The sequence below is a fragment of the Ascaphus truei genome, unplaced genomic scaffold (genome assembly GCF_040206685.1).
Source record: "Ascaphus truei isolate aAscTru1 unplaced genomic scaffold, aAscTru1.hap1 HAP1_SCAFFOLD_1259, whole genome shotgun sequence".
Taxonomy (NCBI): domain Eukaryota; kingdom Metazoa; phylum Chordata; class Amphibia; order Anura; family Ascaphidae; genus Ascaphus; species Ascaphus truei.
The window spans coordinates 3,209-28,933 of record NW_027454132.1 but is presented as its reverse complement, the minus strand read 5'-3'; the positions used below and the strand labels follow the sequence as shown (position 1 = coordinate 28,933).

General features: G+C 32.5%; 7 non-coding genes across 7 annotated transcripts; all 7 read right to left on the bottom strand.

Annotated features, from left to right (window-relative positions):
• Positions 1-2,633: 2,633 nt before the first annotated feature.
• On the bottom strand, positions 2,634-2,705 carry TRNAG-UCC (transfer RNA glycine (anticodon UCC)). Its single transcript has one exon. It is a non-coding gene; the product is annotated as a tRNA-Gly (tRNA).
• Positions 2,706-4,141: 1,436 nt separating this feature from the next.
• On the bottom strand, positions 4,142-4,213 carry TRNAG-UCC (transfer RNA glycine (anticodon UCC)). The gene has a single exon. It is a non-coding gene; the product is annotated as a tRNA-Gly (tRNA).
• A 2,942-nt stretch (positions 4,214-7,155) lies between these two features.
• TRNAG-UCC (transfer RNA glycine (anticodon UCC)) lies at positions 7,156-7,227 on the bottom strand. Its single transcript has one exon. It is a non-coding gene; the product is annotated as a tRNA-Gly (tRNA).
• Positions 7,228-10,169: 2,942 nt separating this feature from the next.
• Positions 10,170-10,241, bottom strand: TRNAG-UCC (transfer RNA glycine (anticodon UCC)). The gene has a single exon. It is a non-coding gene; the product is annotated as a tRNA-Gly (tRNA).
• A 7,467-nt stretch (positions 10,242-17,708) lies between these two features.
• Positions 17,709-17,780, bottom strand: TRNAG-UCC (transfer RNA glycine (anticodon UCC)). Its single transcript has one exon. It is a non-coding gene; the product is annotated as a tRNA-Gly (tRNA).
• Positions 17,781-20,724: 2,944 nt separating this feature from the next.
• Positions 20,725-20,796, bottom strand: TRNAG-UCC (transfer RNA glycine (anticodon UCC)). The gene has a single exon. It is a non-coding gene; the product is annotated as a tRNA-Gly (tRNA).
• A 4,457-nt stretch (positions 20,797-25,253) lies between these two features.
• On the bottom strand, positions 25,254-25,325 carry TRNAG-UCC (transfer RNA glycine (anticodon UCC)). Its single transcript has one exon. It is a non-coding gene; the product is annotated as a tRNA-Gly (tRNA).
• Positions 25,326-25,725: the final 400 nt, after the last annotated feature.

The window sequence follows — 25,725 nt, the reverse complement described above, 5'->3', positions numbered from 1 at the left end:
CTTCCACTTCTTTGGTATGCCTTATGACTTTGTCCTAGAACCACTCATTTTCTCTCTATATACATGATCACATGATCTCTTTATATTTCTTTGTACTTCTGTTATTGTAAGGGTTCTTTGCAACTCTTGCACTCTGAGGTGACACTTCATTAAGGAGTGATAACCACTGGTAATTGTTGATGCTCTCACAAGTGGATAGCTATTAACACTCAATAGTAACTATTTAAATGTGTACAATAAACCACTAATGCTTCCATTCACAGACAAACAAAGAGTGAATTTATTTAGCAGATGAAAGCAAGATTTTGACAATTCCTACAATTTAGTACAATCAAATGTGATTTTTGTTTAGTTCAACTGTTCTTTTTTTAAGTACATCACAGTTCCATATTCATTGAGGAGTTTCAAACATGTGTAACAGTTTATGAACACTTTTCTATTTATGTTATTTTAAATTCATAATTGAAATAGATTCTAAATCTAGTTAGAAGTCTGCTATTTGACACTCCTGCCTTTAGTATCAAATAGCTAGTTATGGCATTGTAATGTATTTACCAATCGCAATTCATATATGTTATATGAAGCTATATTAAAGATTATTACTTACAAAGATCATTTCTAAACGTTTAATTGTACATATTTTGCATTCCTTGTTCTTTGCATTGGCTTAACCCAATGGTTTAAACAAAATAAAGTATTTGCTACAGTATAAACAACTAATACGCTTCAATTAAAACATTAGAAAGGAAAAGAGAATGTGTCTAGATAACAGTTACCTGTTGCGGGTTTTGACAAATGTCAAGAAAACTATGATATGCAAAAATACATATGAAGACATTAGATCATACAAATAAAGCTAAGCAAGCACTCTGTCATTTGAAATAATTCCTCTCTGATCTGTGTGAAAAACAGTGGTGGCTGCTTCCTTTTCTCATTTTAGATTTGGGCTCCTCCTAATACAATTAAGAACCAGAATTGATCATGGAAAACATTGAATGATTTGTATACATTGACCTTTAATATATATACATGAGAATATAAAAAAAAAATCTGCAATAACAATAATGTGGAAAAAAATATTAAAAATGTAAATAGCACATTATTTAATTTTAAAATTAAGACACTGCGTTGGCCGGGAGTCGAACCCGGGTCAACTGCTTGGAAGGCAGCTATGCTCACCACTATACCACCAACGCCACATTTTTTGCTGTGTCTAGTTATGTTTATGCATTTTTCTGAATACACATTGTCTTTGGCTCATTGCATTCTGGCTTCCAAACCTCTCATTCCAACTGTCCTCCCCAAAAGCAGCAACATATCTCCACACTTTGATTTTTGAAGGGTGCTATTCATTTCTAATTTTACTTGACCTCTCTGCTGTTTTTTTTACCACTTTCACCAGCCTCTACTGATGCAAATGTTATACTTTATTAGAATCTCTAACAAAGTCCTCTCATGGTTCTCTTCTCATCTTTCTAACTGCTCCTTCAGTGTTTCTATTGTTAGCTCTTCCACTTCTTTGGTATGCCTTATGACTTTGTCCTAGAACCACTCATTTTCTCTCTATATACATGATCACATGATCTCTTTATATTTCTTTGTACTTCTGTTATTGTAAGGGTTCTTTGCAACTCTTGCACTCTGAGGTGACACTTCATTAAGGAGTGATAACCACTGGTAATTGTTGATGCTCTCACAAGTGAATAGCTATTAACACTCAATAGTAACTATTTAAATGTGTACAATAAACCACTAATGCTTCCATTCACAGACAAACAAAGAGTGAATTTATTTAGCAGATGAAAGCAAGATTTTGACAATTCCTACAATTTAGTACAATCAAATGTGATTTTTGTTTAGTTCAACTGTTCTTTTTTTAAGTACATCACAGTTCCATATTCATTGAGGAGTTTCAAACATGTGTAACAGTTTATGAACACTTTTCTATTTATGTTATTTTAAATTCATAATTGAAATAGATTCTAAATCTAGTTAGAAGTCTGCTATTTGACACTCCTGCCTTTAGTATCAAATAGCTAGTTATGGCATTGTAATGTATTTACCAATCGCAATTCATATATGTTATATGAAGCTATATTAAAGATTATTACTTACAAAGATCATTTCTAAACGTTTAATTGTACATATTTTGCATTCCTTGTTCTTTGCATTGGCTTAACCCAATGGTTTAAACAAAATAAAGTATTTGCTACAGTATAAACAACTAATACGCTTCAGTTAAAACATTAGAAAGGAAAAGAGAATGTGTCTAGATAACAGTTACCTGTTGCGGGTTTTGACAAATGTCAAGAAAACTATGATATGCAAAAATACATATGAAGACATTAGATCATACAAATAAAGCTAAGCAAGCACTCTGTCATTTGAAATAATTCCTCTCTGATGTGTGTGAAAAACAGTGGTGGCTGCTTCCTTTTCTCATTTTAGATTTGGGCTCCTCCTAATACAATTAAGAACCAGAATTGATCATGGAAAACATTGAATGATTTGTATACATTGACCTTTAATATATATACATGAGAATATTAAAAAAAAAATCTGCAATAACAATAATGTGGAAAAAAATATTAAAAATGTAAATAGCACATTATTTAATTTTAAAATTAAGACATTGCGTTGGCCGGGAATCGAACCCGGGTCAACTGCTTGGAAGGCAGCTATGCTCACCACTATACCACCAACGCCACATTTTTTGCTGTGTCTAGTTATGTTTATGCAGTTTTCTGAATTCACATTGTCTTTGGCTCATTGCATTCTGGCTTCCAAACCTCTCATTCCAACTGTCCTCCCCAAAAGCAGCAACATTTCTCCACACTTTGATTTTTGAAGGGTGCTATTCATTTCTAATTTTACTTGACCTCTCTGCTGTTTTTTTTACCACCTTCACCAGCCTCTACTGATGCAAATGTTATACTTTATTAGAATCTCTAAAAAAGTCCTCTCATGGTTCTCTTCTCATCTTTCTAACTGCTCCTTCAGTGTTTCTATTGTTAGCTCTTCCACTTCTTTGGTATGCCTTATGACTTTGTCCTAGAACCACTTATTTTCTCTCTATATACATGATCACATGATCTCTTTATATTTCTTTGTACTTCTGTTATTGTAAGGGTTCTTTGCAACTCTTGCACTCTGAGGTGACACTTCATTAAGGAGTGATAACCACTGGTAATTGTTGATGCTCTCACAAGTGAATAGCTATTAACACTCAATAGTAACTATTTAAATGTGTACAATAAACCACTAATGCTTCCATTCACAGACAAACAAAGAGTGAATTTATTTAGCAGATGAAAGCAAGATTTTGACAATTCCTACAATTTAGTACAATCAAATGTTATTTTTGTTTAGTTCAACTGTTCTTTTTTTAAGTACATCATAGTTCCATTTTCATTGAGGAGTTTCAAACATGTGTAACAGTTTATGAACACTTTTCTATTTATGTTATTTTAAATTCATAATTGAAATAGATTCTAAATCTAGTTAGAAGTCTGCTATTTGACACTCCTGCCTTTAGTATCAAATAGCTAGTTATGGCATTGTAATGTATTTACCAATCGCAATTCATATATGTTATATGAAGCTATATTAAAGATTATTACTTACAAAGATCATTTCTAAACGTTTAATTGTACATATTTTGCATTCCTTGTTCTTTGCATTGGCTTAACCCAATGGTTTAAACAAAATAAAGTATTTGCTACAGTATAAACAACTAATACGCTTCAGTTAAAACATTAGAAAGGAAAAGAGAATGTGTCTAGATAACAGTTACCTGTTGCGGGTTTTGACAAATGTCAAGAAAACTATGATATGCAAAAATACATATGAAGACATTAGATCATACAAATAAAGCTAAGCAAGCACTCTGTCATTTGAAATAATTCCTCTCTGATGTGTGTGAAAAACAGTGGTGGCTGCTTCCTTTTCTCATTTTAGATTTGGGCTCCTCCTAATACAATTAAGAACCAGAATTGATCATGGAAAACATTGAATGATTTGTATACATTGACCTTTAATATATATACATGAGAATATAAAAAAAAAATCTGCAATAACAATAATGTGGAAAAAAATATTAAAAATGTAAATAGCACATTATTTAATTTTAAAATTAAGACACTGCGTTGGCCGGGAATCGAACCCGGGTCAACTGCTTGGAAGGCAGCTATGCTCACCACTATACCACCAACGCCACATTTTTTGCTGTGTCTAGTTATGTTTATGCATTTTTCTGAATACACATTGTCTTTGGCTCATTGCATTCTGACTTCCAAACCTCTCATTCCAACTGTCCTCCCCAAAAGCAGCAACATATCTCCACACTTTGATTTTTGAAGGGTGCTATTCATTTCTAATTTTACTTGACCTCTCTGCTGTTTTTTTTACCACTTTCACCAGCCTCTACTGATGCAAATGTTATACTTTATTAGAATCTCTAACAAAGTCCTCTCATGGTTCTCTTCTCATCTTTCTAACTGCTCCTTCAGTGTTTCTATTGTTAGCTCTTCCACTTCTTTGGTATGCCTTATGACTTTGTCCTAGAACCACTCATTTTCTCTCTATATACATGATCACATGATCTCTTTATATTTCTTTGTACTTCTGTTATTGTAAGGGTTCTTTGCAACTCTTGCACTCTGAGGTGACACTTCATTAAGGAGTGATAACCACTGGTAATTGTTGATGCTCTCACAAGTGAATAGCTATTAACACTCAATAGTAACTATTTAAATGTGTACAATAAACCACTAATGCTTCCATTCACAGACAAACAAAGAGTGAATTTATTTAGCAGATGAAAGCAAGATTTTGACAATTCCTACAATTTAGTACAATCAAATGTGATTTTTGTTTAGTTCAACTGTTCTTTTTTTAAGTACATCACAGTTCCATATTCATTGAGGAGTTTCAAACATGTGTAACAGTTTATGAACACTTTTCTATTTATGTTATTTTAAATTCATAATTGAAATAGATTCTAAATCTAGTTAGAAGTCTGCTATTTGACACTCCTGCCTAGTATCAAATAGCTAGTTATGGCATTGTAATGTATTTACCAATCGCAATTCATATATGTTATATGAAGCTATATTAAAGATTATTACTTACAAAGATCATTTCTAAACGTTTAATTGTACATATTTTGCATTCCTTGTTCTTTGCATTGGCTTAACCCAATGGTTTAAACAAAATAAAGTATTTGCTACAGTATAAACAACTAATACGCTTCAGTTAAAACATTAGAAAGGAAAAGAGAATGTGTCTAGATAACAGTTACCTGTTGAGGGTTTTGACAAATGTCAAGAAAACTATGATATGCAAAAATACATATGAAGACATTAGATCATACAAATAAAGCTAAGCAAGCACTCTGTCATTTGAAATAATTCCTCTCTGATGTGTGTGAAAAACAGTGGTGGCTGCTTCCTTTTCTCATTTTAGATTTGGGCTCCTCCTAATACAATTAAGAACCAGAATTGATCATGGAAAACATTGAATTATTTGTATACATTGACCTTTAATATATATACATGAGAATATAAAAAAAAAATCTGCAATAACAATAATGTGGAAAAAAATATTAAAAATGTAAATAGCACATTATTTAATTTTAAAATTAAAACACTGCGTTGGCCAGGAATCGAACCCGGGTCAACTGCTTGGAAGGCAGCTATGCTCACCACTATACCACCAACGCCACATTTTTTACTGTGTCTAGTTATGTTTATGCATTTTTCCGAATACACATTGTCTTTGGCTCATTGCATTCTGGCTTCCAAACCTCTCATTCCAACTGTCCTCCCCAAAAGCAGCAACATATCTCCACACTTTGATTTTTGAAGGGTGCTATTCATTTCTAATTTTACTTGACCTCTCTGCTGTTTTTTTTACCACTTTCACCAGCCTCTACTGATGCAAATGTTATACTTTATTAGAATCTCTAACAAAGTCCTCTCATGGTTCTCTTCTCATCTTTCTAACTGCTCCTTCAGTGTTTCTATTGTTAGCTCTTCCACTTCTTTGGTATGCCTTATGACTTTGTCCTAGAACCACTCATTTTCTCTCTATATACATGATCACATGATCTCTTTATATTTCTTTGTACTTCTGTTATTGTAAGGGTTCTTTGCAACTCTTGCACTCTGAGGTGACACTTCATTAAGGAGTGATAACCACTGGTAATTGTTGATGCTCTCACAAGTGAATAGCTATTAACACTCAATAGTAACTATTTAAATGTGTACAATAAACCACTAATGCTTCCATTCACAGACAAACAAAGAGTGAATTTATTTAGCAGATGAAAGCAAGATTTTGACAATTCCTACAATTTAGTACAATCAAATGTTATTTTTGTTTAGTTCAACTGTTCTTTTTTTAAGTACATCATAGTTCCATTTTCATTGAGGAGTTTCAAACATGTGTAACAGTTTATGAACACTTTTCTATTTATGTTATTTTAAATTCATAATTGAAATAGATTCTAAATCTAGTTAGAAGTCTGCTATTTGACACTCCTGCCTTTAGTATCAAATAGCTAGTTATGGCATTGTAATGTATTTACCAATCGCAATTCATATATGTTATATGAAGCTATATTAAAGATTATTACTTACAAAGATCATTTCTAAACGTTTAATTGTACATATTTTGCATTCCTTGTTCTTTGCATTGGCTTAACCCAATGGTTTAAACAAAATAAAGTATTTGCTACAGTATAAACAACTAATACGCTTCAGTTAAAACATTAGAAAGGAAAAGAGAATGTGTCTAGATAACAGTTACCTGTTGCGGGTTTTGACAAATGTCAAGAAAACTATGATATGCAAAAATACATATGAAGACATTAGATCATACAAATAAAGCTAAGCAAGCACTCTGTCATTTGAAATAATTCCTCTCTGATGTGTGTGAAAAACAGTGGTGGCTGCTTCCTTTTCTCATTTTAGATTTGGGCTCCTCCTAATACAATTAAGAACCAGAATTGATCATGGAAAACATTGAATGATTTGTATACATTGACCTTTAATATATATACATGAGAATATAAAAAAAAAATCTGCAATAACAATAATGTGGAAAAAAATATTAAAAATGTAAATAGCACATTATTTAATTTTAAAATTAAGACACTGCGTTGGCCGGGAATCGAACCCGGGTCAACTGCTTGGAAGGCAGCTATGCTCACCACTATACCACCAACGCCACATTTTTTGCTGTGTCTAGTTATGTTTATGCATTTTTCTGAATACACATTGTCTTTGGCTCATTGCATTCTGACTTCCAAACCTCTCATTCCAACTGTCCTCCCCAAAAGCAGCAACATATCTCCACACTTTGATTTTTGAAGGGTGCTATTCATTTCTAATTTTACTTGACCTCTCTGCTGTTTTTTTTACCACTTTCACCAGCCTCTACTGATGCAAATGTTATACTTTATTAGAATCTCTAACAAAGTCCTCTCATGGTTCTCTTCTCATCTTTCTAACTGCTCCTTCAGTGTTTCTATTGTTAGCTCTTCCACTTCTTTGGTATGCCTTATGACTTTGTCCTAGAACCACTCATTTTCTCTCTATATACATGATCACATGATCTCTTTATATTTCTTTGTACTTCTGTTATTGTAAGGGTTCTTTGCAACTCTTGCACTCTGAGGTGACACTTCATTAAGGAGTGATAACCACTGGTAATTGTTGATGCTCTCACAAGTGAATAGCTATTAACACTCAATAGTAACTATTTAAATGTGTACAATAAACCACTAATGCTTCCATTCACAGACTAACAAAGAGTGAATTTATTTAGCAGATGAAAGCAAGATTTTGACAATTCCTACAATTTAGTACAATCAAATGTGATTTTTGTTTAGTTCAACTGTTCTTTTTTTAAGTACATCACAGTTCCATATTCATTGAGGAGTTTCAAACATGTGTAACAGTTTATGAACACTTTTCTATTTATGTTATTTTAAATTCATAATTGAAATAGATTCTAAATCTAGTTAGAAGTCTGCTATTTGACACTCCTGCCTAGTATCAAATAGCTAGTTATGGCATTGTAATGTATTTACCAATCGCAATTCATATATGTTATATGAAGCTATATTAAAGATTATTACTTACAAAGATCATTTCTAAACGTTTAATTGTACATATTTTGCATTCCTTGTTCTTTGCATTGGCTTAACCCAATGGTTTAAACAAAATAAAGTATTTGCTACAGTATAAACAACTAATACGCTTCAGTTAAAACATTAGAAAGGAAAAGAGAATGTGTCTAGATAACAGTTACCTGTTGAGGGTTTTGACAAATGTCAAGAAAACTATGATATGCAAAAATACATATGAAGACATTAGATCATACAAATAAAGCTAAGCAAGCACTCTGTCATTTGAAATAATTCCTCTCTGATGTGTGTGAAAAACAGTGGTGGCTGCTTCCTTTTCTCATTTTAGATTTGGGCTCCTCCTAATACAATTAAGAACCAGAATTGATCATGGAAAACATTGAATTATTTGTATACATTGACCTTTAATATATATACATGAGAATATAAAAAAAAAATCTGCAATAACAATAATGTGGAAAAAAATATTAAAAATGTAAATAGCACATTATTTAATTTTAAAATTAAAACACTGCGTTGGCCAGGAATCGAACCCGGGTCAACTGCTTGGAAGGCAGCTATGCTCACCACTATACCACCAACGCCACATTTTTTACTGTGTCTAGTTATGTTTATGCATTTTTCCGAATACACATTGTCTTTGGCTCATTGCATTCTGGCTTCCAAACCTCTCATTCCAACTGTCCTCCCCAAAAGCAGCAACATATCTCCACACTTTGATTTTTGAAGGGTGCTATTCATTTCTAATTTTACTTGACCTCTCTGCTGTTTTTTTTACCACCTTCACCAGCCTCTACTGATGCAAATGTTATACTTTATTAGAATCTCTAACAAAGTCCTCTCATGGTTCTCTTCTCATCTTTCTAACTGCTCCTTCAGTGTTTCTATTGTTAGCTCTTCCACTTCTTTGGTATGCCTTATGACTTTGTCCTAGAACCACTCATTTTCTCTCTATATACATGATCACATGATCTCTTTATATTTCTTTGTACTTCTGTTATTGTAAGGGTTCTTTGCAACTCTTGCACTCTGAGGTGACACTTCATTAAGGAGTGATAACCACTGGTAATTGTTGATGCTCTCACAAGTGAATAGCTATTAACACTCAATAGTAACTATTTAAATGTGTACAATAAACCACTAATGCTTCCATTCACAGACAAACAAAGAGTGAATTTATTTAGCAGATGAAAGCAAGATTTTGACAATTCCTACAATTTAGTACAATCAAATGTGATTTTTGTTTAGTTCAACTGTTCTTTTTTTAAGTACATCACAGTTCCATTTTCATTGAGGAGTTTCAAACATGTGTAACAGTTTATGAACACTTTTCTATTTATGTTATTTTAAATTCATAATTGAAATAGATTCTAAATCTAGTTAGAAGTCTGCTATTTGACACTCCTGCCTTTAGTATCAAATAGCTAGTTATGGCATTGTAATGTATTTACCAATCGCAATTCATATATGTTATATGAAGCTATATTAAAGATTATTACTTACAAAGATCATTTCTAAACGTTTAATTGTACATATTTTGCATTCCTTGTTCTTTGCATTGGCTTAACCCAATGGTTTAAACAAAATAAAGTATTTGCTACAGTATAAACAACTAATACGCTTCAGTTAAAACATTAGAAAGGAAAAGAGAATGTGTCTAGATAACAGTTACCTGTTGCGGGTTTTGACAAATGTCAAGAAAACTATGATATGCAAAAATACATATGAAGACATTAGATCATACAAATAAAGCTAAGCAAGCACTCTGTCATTTGAAATAATTCCTCTCTGATGTGTGTGAAAACCAGTGGTGGCTGCTTCCTTTTCTCATTTTAGATTTGGGCTCCTCCTAATACAATTAAGAACCAGAATTGATCATGGAAAACATTGAATGATTTGTATACATTGACCTTTAATATATATACATGAGAATATAAAAAAAAAATCTGCAATAACAATAATGTGGAAAAAAATATTAAAAATGTAAATAGCACATTATTTAATTTTAAAATTAAGACACTGCGTTGGCCGGGAATCGAACCCGGGTCAACTGCTTGGAAGGCAGCTATGCTCACCACTATACCACCAACGCCACATTTTTTGCTGTGTCTAGTTATGTTTATGCATTTTTCTGAATACACATTGTCTTTGGCTCATTGCATTCTGACTTCCAAACCTCTCATTCCAACTGTCCTCCCCAAAAGCAGCAACATATCTCCACACTTTGATTTTTGAAGGGTGCTATTCATTTCTAATTTTACTTGACCTCTCTGCTGTTTTTTTTACCACTTTCACCAGCCTCTACTGATGCAAATGTTATACTTTATTAGAATCTCTAACAAAGTCCTCTCATGGTTCTCTTCTCATCTTTCTAACTGCTCCTTCAGTGTTTCTATTGTTAGCTCTTCCACTTCTTTGGTATGCCTTATGACTTTGTCCTAGAACCACTCATTTTCTCTCTATATACATGATCACATGATCTCTTTATATTTCTTTGTACTTCTGTTATTGTAAGGGTTCTTTGCAACTCTTGCACTCTGAGGTGACACTTCATTAAGGAGTGATAACCACTGGTAATTGTTGATGCTCTCACAAGTGAATAGCTATTAACACTCAATAGTAACTATTTAAATGTGTACAATAAACCACTAATGCTTCCATTCACAGACTAACAAAGAGTGAATTTATTTAGCAGATGAAAGCAAGATTTTGACAATTCCTACAATTTAGTACAATCAAATGTGATTTTTGTTTAGTTCAACTGTTCTTTTTTTAAGTACATCACAGTTCCATATTCATTGAGGAGTTTCAAACATGTGTAACAGTTTATGAACACTTTTCTATTTATGTTATTTTAAATTCATAATTGAAATAGATTCTAAATCTAGTTAGAAGTCTGCTATTTGACACTCCTGCCTAGTATCAAATAGCTAGTTATGGCATTGTAATGTATTTACCAATCGCAATTCATATATGTTATATGAAGCTATATTAAAGATTATTACTTACAAAGATCATTTCTAAACGTTTAATTGTACATATTTTGCATTCCTTGTTCTTTGCATTGGCTTAACCCAATGGTTTAAACAAAATAAAGTATTTGCTACAGTATAAACAACTAATACGCTTCAGTTAAAACATTAGAAAGGAAAAGAGAATGTGTCTAGATAACAGTTACCTGTTGAGGGTTTTGACAAATGTCAAGAAAACTATGATATGCAAAAATACATATGAAGACATTAGATCATACAAATAAAGCTAAGCAAGCACTCTGTCATTTGAAATAATTCCTCTCTGATGTGTGTGAAAAACAGTGGTGGCTGCTTCCTTTTCTCATTTTAGATTTGGGCTCCTCCTAATACAATTAAGAACCAGAATTGATCATGGAAAACATTGAATTATTTGTATACATTGACCTTTAATATATATACATGAGAATATAAAAAAAAAATCTGCAATAACAATAATGTGGAAAAAAATATTAAAAATGTAAATAGCACATTATTTAATTTTAAAATTAAAACACTGCGTTGGCCAGGAATCGAACCCGGGTCAACTGCTTGGAAGGCAGCTATGCTCACCACTATACCACCAACGCCACATTTTTTACTGTGTCTAGTTATGTTTATGCATTTTTCCGAATACACATTGTCTTTGGCTCATTGCATTCTGGCTTCCAAACCTCTCATTCCAACTGTCCTCCCCAAAAGCAGCAACATATCTCCACACTTTGATTTTTGAAGGGTGCTATTCATTTCTAATTTTACTTGACCTCTCTGCTGTTTTTTTTACCACCTTCACCAGCCTCTACTGATGCAAATGTTATACTTTATTAGAATCTCTAACAAAGTCCTCTCATGGTTCTCTTCTCATCTTTCTAACTGCTCCTTCAGTGTTTCTATTGTTAGCTCTTCCACTTCTTTGGTATGCCTTATGACTTTGTCCTAGAACCACTCATTTTCTCTCTATATACATGATCACATGATCTCTTTATATTTCTTTGTACTTCTGTTATTGTAAGGGTTCTTTGCAACTCTTGCACTCTGAGGTGACACTTCATTAAGGAGTGATAACCACTGGTAATTGTTGATGCTCTCACAAGTGAATAGCTATTAACACTCAATAGTAACTATTTAAATGTGTACAATAAACCACTAATGCTTCCATTCACAGACAAACAAAGAGTGAATTTATTTAGCAGATGAAAGCAAGATTTTGACAATTCCTACAATTTAGTACAATCAAATGTGATTTTTGTTTAGTTCAACTGTTCTTTTTTTAAGTACATCACAGTTCCATATTCATTGAGGAGTTTCAAACATGTGTAACAGTTTATGAACACTTTTCTATTTATGTTATTTTAAATTCATAATTGAAATAGATTCTAAATCTAGTTAGAAGTCTGCTATTTGACACTCCTGCCTTTAGTATCAAATAGCTAGTTATGGCATTGTAATGTATTTACCAATTGCAATTCATATATGTTATATGAAGCTATATTAAAGATTATTACTTACAAAGATCATTTCTAAACGTTTAATTGTACATATTTTGCATTCCTTGTTCTTTGCATTGGCTTAACCCAATGGTTTAAACAAAATAAAGTATTTGCTACAGTATAAACAACTAATACGCTTCAGTTAAAACATTAGAAAGGAAAAGAGAATGTGTCTAGATAACAGTTACCTGTTGCGGGTTTTGACAAATGTCAAGAAAACTATGATATGCAAAAATACATATGAAGACATTAGATCATACAAATAAAGCTAAGCAAGCACTCTGTCATTTGAAATAATTCCTCTCTGATGTGTGTGAAAAACAGTGGTGGCTGCTTCCTTTTCTCATTTTAGATTTGGGCTCCTCCTAATACAATTAAGAACCAGAATTGATCATGGAAAACATTGAATTATTTGTATACATTGACCTTTAATATATATACATGAGAATATATAAAAAAAATCTGCAATAACAATAATGTGGAAAAAAATATTAAAAATGTAAATAGCACATTATTTAATTTTAAAATTAAGACACTGCGTTGGCCGGGAATCGAACCCGGGTCAACTGCTTGGAATGCAGCTATGCTCACCACTATACCACCAACGCCACATTTTTTACTGTGTCTAGTTATGTTTATGCATTTTTCCGAATACACATTGTCTTTGGCTCATTGCATTCTGGCTTCCAAACCTCTCATTCCAACTGTCCTCCCCAAAAGCAGCAACATATCTCCACACTTTGATTTTTGAAGGGTGCTATTCATTTCTAATTTTACTTGACCTCTCTGCTGTTTTTTTTACCACGTTCACCAGCCTCTACTGATGCAAATGTTATACTCTATTAGAATCTCTAACAAAGTCCTCTCATGGTTCTCTTCTCATCTTTCTAACTGCTCCTTCAGTGTTTCTATTGTTAGCTCTTCCACTTCTTTGGTATGCCTTATGACTTTGTCCTAGAACCACTCATTTTCTCTCTATATACATGATCACATGATCTCTTTATATTTCTTTGTACTTCTGTTATTGTAAGGGTTCTTTGCAACTCTTGCACTCTGAGGTGACACTTCATTAAGGAGTGATAACCACTTGTAATTGTTGATGCTCTCACAAGTGAATAGCTATTAACACTCAATAGTAACTATTTAAATGTGTACAATAAACCACTAATGCTTCCATTCACAGACAAACAAAGAGTGAATTTATTTAGCAGATGAAAGCAAGATTTTGACAATTCCTACAATTTAGTACAATCAAATGTGATTTTTGTTTAGTTCAACTGTTCTTTTTTTAAGTACATCACAGTTCCATATTCATTGAGGAGTTTCAAACATGTGTAACAGTTTATGAACACTTTTCTATTTATGTTATTTTAAATTCATAATTGAAATAGATTCTAAATCTAGTTAGAAGTCTGCTATTTGACACTCCTGCCTTTAGTATCAAATAGCTAGTTATGGCATTGTAATGTATTTACCAATTGCAATTCATATATGTTATATGAAGCTATATTAAAGATTATTACTTACAAAGATCATTTCTAAACGTTTAATTGTACATATTTTGCATTCCTTGTTCTTTGCATTGGCTTAACCCAATGGTTTAAACAAAATAAAGTATTTGCTACAGTATAAACAACTAATACGCTTCAGTTAAAACATTAGAAAGGAAAAGAGAATGTGTCTAGATAACAGTTACCTGTTGCGGGTTTTGACAAATGTCAAGAAAACTATGATATGCAAAAATACATATGAAGACATTAGATCATACAAATAAAGCTAAGCAAGCACTCTGTCATTTGAAATAATTCCTCTCTGATGTGTGTGAAAAACAGTGGTGGCTGCTTCCTTTTCTCATTTTAGATTTGGGCTCCTCCTAATACAATTAAGAACCAGAATTGATCATGGAAAACATTGAATGATTTGTATACATTGACCTTTAATATATATACATGAGAATATAAAAAAAAAAATCTGCAATAACAATAATGTGGAAAAAAATATTAAAAATGTAAATAGCACATTATTTAATTTTAAAATTTAGACATTGCGTTGGCCAGGAATCGAACCCGGGTTAACTGCTTGGAAGGCAGCTATGCTCACCACTATACCACCAACGCCACATTTTTTGCTGTGCCTAGTTATGTTTATGCATTTTTCTGAATACACATTGTCTTTGGCTCATTGCATTCTGGCTTCCAAACCTCTCATTCCAACTGTCCTCCCCAAAAGCAGCAACATATCTCCACACTTTGATTTTTGAAGGGTGCTATTCATTTCTAATTTTACTTGACCTCTCTGCTGTTTTTTTTACCACCTTCACCAGCCTCTACTGATGCAAATGTTATACTTTATTAGAATCTCTAACAAAGTCCTCTCATGGTTCTCTTCTCATCTTTCTAACTGCTCCTTCAGTGTTTCTATTGTTAGCTCTTCCACTTCTTTGGTATGCCTTATGACTTTGTCCTAGAACCACTCATTTTCTGTCTATATACATGATCACATGATCTCTTTATATTTCTTTGTACTTCTGTTATTGTAAGGGTTCTTTGCAACTCTTGCACTCTGAGGTGACACTTCATTAAGGAGTGATAACCACTGGTAATTGTTGATGCTCTCACAAGTGAATAGCTATTAACACTCAATAGTAACTATTTAAATGTGTACAATAAACCACTAATGCTTCCATTCACAGACAAACAAAGAGTGAATTTATTTAGCAGATGAAAGCAAGATTTTGACAATTCCTACAATTTAGTACAATCAAATGTGATTTTTGTTTAGTTCAACTGTTCTTTTTTTAAGTACATCACAGTTCCATATTCATTGAGGAGTTTCAAACATGTGTAACAGTTTATGAACACTTTTCTATTTATGTTATTTTAAATTCATAATTGAAATAGATTCTAAATCTAGTTAGAAGTCTGCTATTTGACACTCCTGCCTTTAGTATCAAATAGCTAGTTATGGCATTGTAATGTATTTACCAATCGCAATTCATATATGTTATATGAAGCTATATTAAAGATTATTACTTACAAAGATCATTTCTAAACGTTTAATTGTACATATTTTGCATTCCTTGTTCTTTGCATTGGCTTAACCCAATGGTTTAAACAAAATAAAGTATTTGCTACAGTATAAACAACTAATACGCTTCAGTTAAAACATTAGAAAGGAAAAGAGAATGTGTCTAGATAACAGTTACCTGTTGCGGGTTTTGACAAATGTCAAGAAAACTATGATATGCAAAAATACATATGAAGACATTAGATCATACAAATAAAGCTAAGCAAGCACTCTGTCATTTGAAATAATTCCTCTCTGATGTGTGTGAAAAACAGTGGTGGCTGCTTCCTTTTCTCATTTTAGATTTGGGCTCCTCCTAATACAATTAAGAACCAGAATTGATCATGGAAAACATTGAATTATTTGTATACATTGACCTTTAATATATATACATGAGAATATAAAAAAAAAATCTGCAATAACAATAATGTGGAAAAAAATATTAAAAATGTAAATAGCACATTATTTAATTTTAAAATTAAGACACTGCGTTGGCCGGGAATCGAACCCGGGTCAACTGCTTGGAATGCATCTATGCTCACCACTATACCACCAACGCCACATTTTTTACTGTGTCTAGTTATGTTTATGCATTTTTCCGAATACACATTGTCTTTGGCTCATTGCATTCTGGCTTCCAAACCTCTCATTCCAACTGTCCTCCCCAAAAGCAGCAACATATCTCCACACTTTGATTTTTGAAGGGTGCTATTCATTTCTAATTTTACTTGACCTCTCTGCTGTTTTTTTTACCACTTTCACCAGCCTCTACTGATGCAAATGTTATACTTTATTAGAATCTCTAACAAAGTCCTCTCATGGTTCTCTTCTCATCTTTCTAACTGCTCCTTCAGTGTTTCTATTGTTAGCTCTTCCACTTCTTTGGTATGCCTTATGACTTTGTCCTAGAACCACTCATTTTCTCTCTATATACATGATCACATGGTCTCTTTATATTTCTTTGTACTTCTGTTATTGTAAGGGTTCTTTGCAACTCTTGCACTCTGAGGTGACACTTCATTAAGGAGTGATAACCACTGGTAATTGTTGATGCTCTCACAAGTGAATAGCTATTAACACTCAATAGTAACTATTTAAATGTGTACAATAAACCACTAATGCTTCCATTCACAGACAAACAAAGAGTGAATTTATTTAGCAGATGAAAGCAAGATTTTGACAATTCCTACAATTTAGTACAATCAAATGTGATTTTTGTTTAGTTCAACTGTTCTTTTTTTAAGTACATCACAGTTCCATATTCATTGAGGAGTTTCAAACATGTGTAACAGTTTATGAACACTTTTCTATTTATGTTATTTTAAATTCATAATTGAAATAGATTCTAAATCTAGTTAGAAGTCTGCTATTTGACACTCCTGCCTTTAGTATCAAATAGCTAGTTATGGCATTGTAATGTATTTACCAATCGCAATTCATATATGTTATATGAAGCTATATTAAAGATTATTACTTACAAAGATCATTTCTAAACGTTTAATTGTACATATTTTGCATTCCTTGTTCTTTGCATTGGCTTAACCCAATGGTTTAAACAAAATAAAGTATTTGCTACAGTATAAACAACTAATACGCTTCAGTTAAAACATTAGAAAGGAAAAGAGAATGTGTCTAGATAACAGTTACCTGTTGCGGGTTTTGACAAATGTCAAGAAAACTATGATATGCAAAAATACATATGAAGACATTAGATCATACAAATAAAGCTAAGCAAGCACTCTGTCATTTGAAATAATTCCTCTCTGATGTGTGTGAAAAACAGTGGTGGCTGCTTCCTTTTCTCATTTTAGATTTGGGCTCCTCCTAATACAATTAAGAACCAGAATTGATCATGGAAAACATTGAATGATTTGTATACATTGACCTTTAATATATATACATGAGAATATAAAAAAAAAATCTGCAATAACAATAATGTGGAAAAAAATATTAAAAATGTAAATAGCACATTATTTAATTTTAAAATTAAGACACTGCGTTGGCCGGGAATCGAACCCGGGTCAACTGCTTGGAAGGCAGCTATGCTCACCACTATACCACCAACGCCACATTTTTTGCTGTGTCTAGTTATGTTTATGCATTTTTCTGAATACACATTGTCTTTGGCTCATTGCATTCTGGCTTCCAAACCTCTCATTCCAACTGTCCTCCCCAAAAGCAGCAACATATCTCCACACTTTGATTTTTGAAGGGTGCTATTCATTTCTAATTTTACTTGACCTCTCTGCTGTTTTTTTTACCACGTTCACCAGCCTCTACTGATGCAAATGTTATACTCTATTAGAATCTCTAACAAAGTCCTCTCATGGTTCTCTTCTCATCTTTCTAACTGCTCCTTCAGTGTTTCTATTGTTAGCTCTTCCACTTCTTTGGTATGCCTTATGACTTTGTCCTAGAACCACTCATTTTCTCTCTATATACATGATCACATGATCTCTTTATATTTCTTTGTACTTCTGTTATTGTAAGGGTTCTTTGCAACTCTTGCACTCTGAGGTGACACTTCATTAAGGAGTGATAACCACTTGTAATTGTTGATGCTCTCACAAGTGAATAGCTATTAACACTCAATAGTAACTATTTAAATGTGTACAATAAACCACTAATGCTTCCATTCACAGACAAACAAAGAGTGAATTTATTTAGCAGATGAAAGCAAGATTTTGACAATTCCTACAATTTAGTACAATCAAATGTGATTTTTGTTTAGTTCAACTGTTCTTTTTTTAAGTACATCACAGTTCCATATTCATTGAGGAGTTTCAAACATGTGTAACAGTTTATGAACACTTTTCTATTTATGTTATTTTAAATTCATAATTGAAATAGATTCTAAATCTAGTTAGAAGTCTGCTATTTGACACTCCTGCCTTTAGTATCAAATAGCTAGTTATGGCATTGTAATGTATTTACCAATCGCAATTCATATATGTTATATGAAGCTATATTAAAGATTATTACTTACAAAGATCATTTCTAAACGTTTAATTGTACATATTTTGCATTCCTTGTTCTTTGCATTGGCTTAACCCAATGGTTTAAACAAAATAAAGTATTTGCTACAGTATAAACAACTAATACGCTTCAGTTAAAACATTAGAAAGGAAAAGAGAATGTGTCTAGATAACAGTTACCTGTTGCGGGTTTTGACAAATGTCAAGAAAACTATGATATGCAAAAATACATATGAAGACATTAGATCATACAAATAAAGCTAAGCAAGCACTCTGTCATTTGAAATAATTCCTCTCTGATGTGTGTGAAAAACAGTGGTGGCTGCTTCCTTTTCTCATTTTAGATTTGGGCTCCTCCTAATACAATTAAGAACCAGAATTGATCATGGAAAACATTGAATTATTTGTATACATTGACCTTTAATATATATACATGAGAATATAAAAAAAAAATCTGCAATAACAATAATGTGGAAAAAAATATTAAAAATGTAAATAGCACATTATTTAATTTTAAAATTAAGACACTGCGTTGGCCGGGAATCGAACCCGGGTCAACTGCTTGGAATGCATCTATGCTCACCACTATACCACCAACGCCACATTTTTTACTGTGTCTAGTTATGTTTATGCATTTTTCCGAATACACATTGTCTTTGGCTCATTGCATTCTGGCTTCCAAACCTCTCATTCCAACTGTCCTCCCCAAAAGCAGCAACATATCTCCACACTTTGATTTTTGAAGGGTGCTATTCATTTCTAATTTTACTTGACCTCTCTGCTGTTTTTTTTACCACTTTCACCAGCCTCTACTGATGCAAATGTTATACTTTATTAGAATCTCTAACAAAGTCCTCTCATGGTTCTCTTCTCATCTTTCTAACTGCTCCTTCAGTGTTTCTATTGTTAGCTCTTCCACTTCTTTGGTATGCCTTATGACTTTGTCCTAGAACCACTCATTTTCTCTCTATATACATGATCACATGGTCTCTTTATATTTCTTTGTACTTCTGTTATTGTAAGGGTTCTTTGCAACTCTTGCACTCTGAGGTGACACTTCATTAATGAGTGATAACCACTGGTAATTGTTGATGCTCTCACAAGTGAATAGCTATTAACACTCAATAGTAACTATTTAAATGTGTACAATAAACCACTAATGCTTCCATTCACAGACAAACAAAGAGTGAATTTATTTAGCAGATGAAAGCAAGATTTTGACAATTCCTACAATTTAGTACAATCAAATGTGATTTTTGTTTAGTTCAACTGTTCTTTTTTTAAGTACATCACAGTTCCATATTCATTGAGGAGTTTCAAACATGTGTAACAGTTTATGAACACTTTTCTATTTATGTTATTTTAAATTCATAATTGAAATAGATTCTAAATCTAGTTAGAAGTCTGCTATTTGACACTCCTGCCTTTAGTATCAAATAGCTAGTTATGGCATTGTAATGTATTTACCAATCGCAATTCATATATGTTATATGAAGCTATATTAAAGATTATTACTTACAAAGATCATTTCTAAACGTTTAATTGTACATATTTTGCATTCCTTGTTCTTTGCATTGGCTTAACCCAATGGTTTAAACAAAATAAAGTATTTGCTACAGTATAAACAACTAATACGCTTCAGTTAAAACATTAGAAAGGAAAAGAGAATGTGTCTAGATAACAGTTACCTGTTGCGGGTTTTGACAAATGTCAAGAAAACTATGATATGCAAAAATACATATGAAGACATTAGATCATACAAATAAAGCTAAGCAAGCACTCTGTCATTTGAAATAATTCCTCTCTGATGTGTGTGAAAAACAGTGGTGGCTGCTTCCTTTTCTCATTTTAGATTTGGGCTCCTCCTAATACAATTAAGAACCAGAATTGATCATGGAAAACATTGAATGATTTGTATACATTGACCTTTAATATATATACATGAGAATATAAAAAAAAAATCTGCAATAACAATAATGTGGAAAAAAATATTAAAAATGTAAATAGCACATTATTTAATTTTAAAATTAAGACACTGCGTTGGCCGGGAATCGAACCCGGGTCAACTGCTTGGAAGGCAGCTATGCTCACCACTATACCACCAACGCCACATTTTTTGCTGTGTCTAGTTATGTTTATGCATTTTTCTGAATACACATTGTCTTTGGCTCATTGCATTCTGGCTTCCAAACCTCTCATTCCAACTGTCCTCCCCAAAAGCAGCAACATATCTCCACACTTTGATTTTTGAAGGGTGCTATTCATTTCTAATTTTACTTGACCTCTCTGCTGTTTTTTTTACCACGTTCACCAGCCTCTACTGATGCAAATGTTATACTCTATTAGAATCTCTAACAAAGTCCTCTCATGGTTCTCTTCTCATCTTTCTAACTGCTCCTTCAGTGTTTCTATTGTTAGCTCTTCCACTTCTTTGGTATGCCTTATGACTTTGTCCTAGAACCACTCATTTTCTCTCTATATACATGATCACATGATCTCTTTATATTTCTTTGTACTTCTGTTATTGTAAGGGTTCTTTGCAACTCTTGCACTCTGAGGTGACACTTCATTAAGGAGTGATAACCACTTGTAATTGTTGATGCTCTCACAAGTGAATAGCTATTAACACTCAATAGTAACTATTTAAATGTGTACAATAAACCACTAATGCTTCCATTCACAGACAAACAAAGAGTGAATTTATTTAGCAGATGAAAGCAAGATTTTGACAATTCCTACAATTTAGTACAATCAAATGTTATTTTTGTTTAGTTCAACTGTTCTTTTTTTAAGTACATCATAGTTCCATTTTCATTGAGGAGTTTCAAACATGTGTAACAGTTTATGAACACTTTTCTATTTATGTTATTTTAAATTCATAATTGAAATAGATTCTAAATCTAGTTAGAAGTCTGCTATTTGACACTCCTGCCTTTAGTATCAAATAGCTACTTATGGCATTGTAATGTATTTACCAATTGCAATTCATATATGTTATATGAAGCTATATTAAAGATTATTACTTACAAAGATCATTTCTAAACGTTTAATTGTACATATTTTGCATTCCTTGTTCTTTGCATTGGCTTAACCCAATGGTTTAAACAAAATAAAGTATTTGCTACAGTATAAACAACTAATACGCTTCAGTTAAAACATTAGAAAGGTAAAGAGAATGTGTCTAGATAACAGTTACCTGTTGCGGGTTTTGACAAATGTCAAGAAAACTATGATATGCAAAAATACATATGAAGACATTAGATCATACAAATAAAGCTAAGCAAGCACTCTGTCATTTGAAATAATTCCTCTCTGATGTGTGTGAAAAACAGTGGTGGCTGCTTCCTTTTCTCATTTTAGATTTGGGCTCCTCCTAATACAATTAAGAACCAGAATTGATCATGGAAAACATTGAATGATTTGTATACATTGACCTTTAATATATATACATGAGAATATAAAAAAAAAATCTGCAATAACAATAATGTGGAAAAAAATATTAAAAATGTAAATAGCACATTATTTAATTTTAAAATTAAGACATTGCGTTGGCCGGGTATCGAACCCGGGTCAACTGCTTGGAAGGCAGCTATGCTCACCACTATACCACCAACGCCACATTTTTTCTGTGTCTAGTTATGTTTATGCATTTTTCTGAATACACATTGTCTTTGGCTCATTGCATTCTGGCTTCCAAACCTCTCATTCCAACTGTCCTCCCCAAAAGCAGCAACATATCTCCACACTTTGATTTTTGAAGGGTGCTATTCATTTCTAATTTTACTTGACCTCTCTGCTGTTTTTTTTTACCACTTTCACCAGCCTCTACTGATGCAAATGTTATACTTTATTAGAATCTCTAACAAAGTCCTCTCATGGTTCTCTTCTCATCTTTCTAACTGCTCCTTCAGTGTTTCTATTGTTAGCTCTTCCACTTCTTTGGTATGCCTTATGACTTTGTCCTAGAACCACTCATTTTCTCTCTATATACATGATCACATGATCTCTTTATATTTCTTTGTACTTCTGTTATTGTAAGGGTTCTTTGCAACTCTTGCACTCTGAGGTGACACTTCATTAAGGAGTGATAACCACTGGTAATTGTTGATGCTCTCACAAGTGAATAGCTATTAACACTCAATAGTAACTATTTAAATGTGTACAATAAACCACTAATGCTTCCATTCACAGACAAACAAAGAGTGAATTTATTTAGCAGATGAATGCAAGATTTTGACAATTCCTACAATTTAGTACAATCAAATGTGATTTTTGTTTAGTTCAACTGTTCTTTTTTTTAAGTACATCACAGTTCCATATTCATTGAGGAGTTTCAAACATGTGTAACAGTTTATGAACACTTTTCTATTTATGTTATTTTAAATTCATAATTGAAATAGATTCTAAATCTAGTTAGAAGTCTGCTATTTGACACTCCTGCCTTTAGTATCAAATAGCTAGTTATGGCATTGTAATGTATTTACCAATCGCAATTCATATATGTTATATGAAGCTATATTAAAGATTATTACTTACAAAGATCATTTCTAAACGTTTAATTGTACATATTTTGCATTCCTTGTTCTTTGCATTGGCTTAACCCAATGGTTTAAAGAAAATAAAGTATTTGCTACAGTATAAACAACTAATACGCTTCAGTTAAAACATTAGAAAGGAAAAGAGAATGTGTCTAGATAACAGTTACCTGTTGCGGGTTTTGACAAATGTCAAGAAAACTATGATATGCAAAAATACATATGAAGACATTAGATCATACAAATAAAGCTAAGCAAGCACTCTGTCATTTGAAATAATTCCTCTCTGATGTGTGTGAAAAACAGTGGTGGCTGCTTCCTTTTCTCATTTTAGATTTGGGCTCCTCCTAATACAATTAAGAACCAGAATTGATCATGGAAAACATTGAATGATTTGTATACATTGACCTTTAATATATATACATGAGAATATAAAAAAAAAATCTGCAATAACAATAATGTGGAAAAAATATTAAAAATGTAAATAGCACATTATTTAATTTTAAAATTAAGACACTGCGTTGGCCGAGAATCGAACCCGGGTCAACTGCTTGGAAGGCAGCTATGCTCACCACTATACCACCAACGCCACATTTTTTGCTGTGTCTAGTTATGTTTATGCATTTTTCTGAATACACATTGTCTTTGGCTCATTGCATTCTGGCTTCCAAACCTCTCATTCCAACTGTCCTCCCCAAAAGCAGCAACATATCTCCACACTTTGATTTTTGAAGGGTGCTATTCATTTCTAATTTTACTTGACCTCTCTGCTGTTTTTTTTTACCACTTTCACCAGCCTCTACTGATGCAAATGTTATACTTTATTAGAATCTCTAACAAAGTCCTCTCATGGTTCTCTTCTCATCTTTCTAACTGCTCCTTCAGTGTTTCTATTGTTAGCTCTTCCACTTCTTTGGTATGCCTTATGACTTTGTCCTAGAACCACTCATTTTCTCTCTATATACATGATCACATGATCTCTTTATATTTCTTTGTACTTCTGTTATTGTAAGGGTTCTTTGCAACTCTTGCACTCTGAGGTGACACTTCATTAAGGAGTGATAACCACTGGTAATTGTTGATGCTCTCACAAGTGAATAGCTATTAACACTCAATAGTAACTATTTAAATGTGTACAATAAACCACTAATGCTTCCATTCACAGACAAACAAAGAGTGAATTTATTTAGCAGATGAATGCAAGATTTTGACAATTCCTACAATTTAGTACAATCAAATGTGATTTTTGTTTAGTTCAACTGTTCTTTTTTTTAAGTACATCACAGTTCCATATTCATTGAGGAGTTTCAAACATGTGTAACAGTTTATGAACACTTTTCTATTTATGTTATTTTAAATTCATAATTGAAATAGATTCTAAATCTAGTTAGAAGTCTGCTATTTGACACTCCTGCCTTTAGTATCAAATAGCTAGTTATGGCATTGTAATGTATTTACCAATCGCAATTCATATATGTTATATGAAGCTATATTAAAGATTATTACTTACAAAGATCATTTCTAAACGTTTAATTGTACATATTTTGCATTCCTTGTTCTTTGCATTGGCTTAACCCAATGGTTTAAAGAAAATAAAGTATTTGCTACAGTATAAACAACTAATACGCTTCAGTTAAAACATTAGAAAGGAAAAGAGAATGTGTCTAGATAACAGTTACCTGTTGCGGGTTTTGACAAATGTCAAGAAAACTATGATATGCAAAAATACATATGAAGACATTAGATCATACAAATAAAGCTAAGCAAGCACTCTGTCATTTGAAATAATTCCTCTCTGATGTGTGTGAAAAACAGTGGTGGCTGCTTCCTTTTCTCATTTTAGATTTGGGCTCCTCCTAATACAATTAAGAACCAGAATTGATCATGGAAAACATTGAATGATTTGTATACATTGACCTTTAATATATATACATGAGAATATAAAAAAAAAAATATCTGCAATAACAATAATGTGGAAAAAAATATTAAAAATGTAAATAGCACATCATTTAATTTTAAAATTAAGACACTGCGTTGGCCGGGAATCGAACCCGGGTCAACTGCTTGGAAGGCAGCTATGCTCACCACTATACCACCAACGCCACATTTTTTCTGTGTCTAGTTATGTTTATGCATTTTTCTGAATACACATTGTCTTTGGCTCATTGCATTCTGGCTTCCAAACCTCTCATTCCAACTGTCCTACCCAAAAGCAGCAACATATCTCCACACTTTGATTTTTGAAGGGTGCTATTCATTTCTAATTTTACTTGACCTCTCTGCTGTTTTTTTTACCACTTTCACCAGCCTCTACTGATGCAAATGTTATACTTTATTAGAATCTCTAACAAAGTCCTCTCATGGTTCTCTTCTCATCTTTCTAACTGCTCCTTCAGTGTTTCTATTGTTAGCTCTTCCACTTCTTTGGTATGCCTTATGACTTTGTCCTAGAACCACTCATTTTCTCTCTATATACATGATCACATGATCTCTTTATATTTC